Here is a 1,931-nt window from a genome sequence, read left to right on the forward strand (position 1 = left end):
TTTGGGAAACAAAACACAGCTTCCATCCACTGAAAAGCTGCCACGACCAGGCCCCCGGAACGGGACTGCTACACTCCGTCCTTCACAAAAAGCCAGGCCCTGGACCTGCTCACTGCTGCCCGGGAGCGTGTCTGCTCCAGAAATGTCTGTGGGTCAAAGTAGATGCGTACAAATCATGTTCCTACTTTCCTGGACAAGGCCAGACAACTCCAGGTCCAGGCTAAACAAGGCTGGAAAACCTGGCCTGGCCACTGCTCTTGGAATCCTGGCCAGTGAGCCGCCTCGGGGACGTGGCTTTTGCACTTGTCCTGCGTCTCTTTAGACGACTGTGTTGTAGCGCCCTTGGTTTGCCTCTAACAGAATACAACCCACCCAGCCTGCCCCGTCAGGCAGAACGATCAGTCCTCTGCACAGGGCTGGGCCATCTTTGCGAGGCCACCCTCAAACACCATGGGCAGAGAGCAAGAGAAGCACACCCATAATGAGCACCGTGCCCCTTTGTCAGTGCTGAAGAAACCACAGAAGATGGACCTCCATCCGTTGTGTCCCCGTAAGATTATGGGTACCTTCTCTTGAGCAGGGATCGTGAGGCAGGACGTTAGGAGTTAGCCCCATGTGTGCATGAGAGGGACCTCAGGAAAGCAGGGGAACCCAGCATCGCAGAAGCTCACCCTGGAGGCAGCCCAGGATCTTGCCCTTCAGTCCCGCCCAGACCCTGGTAACCTTCCAGGCGGTCTCAGCCCTCCTCCGGAGGAGAGCACTCGCTCCTCATGGGTTCCCTGGCCTGGTAACACTGAGCAGTAAAACCTCATTCAAAAAAAAGATTTATGTATTTATTGGAAAGGCAGAGGCAGGAGAAGGGTCTTCCGTCTGCTGGGTCACTCCCCAGATGGCTGCAACAGCCAGAGCTGGGCTGATCCAAAGCCAGGAGCCAGGAGCGTCTTCCCGGTCTCCCACGCATGTGCAGGGGCCCAAGCACTTGGGCCATCTTCCACTGCCTTCCCAGGCCACAGCAGAGCTGGATCGGAAGTGGAGCAGCTGGGACTCGAACTGGTGCCTATATGCGATGCCGGTCCTGCAGGCAGCGGCTTTCCCTGCTACACCGCAGTGCCGGCCCCTTGAGCAATACAACTTTCACATTCTTCCTCCAAGGCAGGTGCCCTGGGGAGCCTCACTGCCCGGCACCACGGGGGCTCCCCAGGCTGACAGCTCTGAGCAGTGAAACCCTGGGAGGAAACTTCCCTAATTCACACCAGCAAACCCTGTCCTGCGGGGGAGGAGACATGGCGGGCAGAGCTGGAAGGCTTCCCTTAGCCCGCCTGAATGCACACTGCGCACTCAGCTCTCTGCTGAGCCGCCCGCCCTGCCAGGTGCACTCTCTGCATTCAAGCATGTGCCCTCCCTGTCCCCAGTCTGAGTGACCGGCGCCTGCTCTCGGGTCCTGTCCACCCGGGGTGACGGCCGCCCGGCCCCATTAACCCTGCTGCCTTGCTCAGCACGGTTCCTGTCGCACGTCTGAATTCTTTCTTGGGTGAAGACGAGAACCTACCCCATCCATCTCCACTAACACTAAGGGCCCCACGGAAGGGCCACGCAGAGATTCAAGTGCGCCGCGGCAAGTGGCCTTGTCTTGGGGCCCCTTCTAGCCGGGCGTGGCCGGCTGCATCCGGTTCCTTCCGGAACCGCCAGTGGCAGGGCCACCGTTGCGTGTCACCTCTGCCAGGCCCTGGACAGATCGCAGGCACCAAGCCCCGCGGGAAGCAAAGCCGCGGAGCGTGGTCACTCCCACACCTGCGGGTCTGGGCACTGGCTGCAGCGGCCTGACCACACCGGGGACTCCTGCGGACACGGGAGGGGGGCGGGGGCGCGCGGCCAGGCTCCGGGTGGGGCGGCGGGAGTCCCCGGGAACTTCCGGGCCAAGCCCGAGTCCC

The sequence above is a fragment of the Oryctolagus cuniculus genome, chromosome 6, assembly GCF_964237555.1.
Source record: "Oryctolagus cuniculus chromosome 6, mOryCun1.1, whole genome shotgun sequence".
NCBI lineage: Eukaryota > Metazoa > Chordata > Mammalia > Lagomorpha > Leporidae > Oryctolagus > Oryctolagus cuniculus.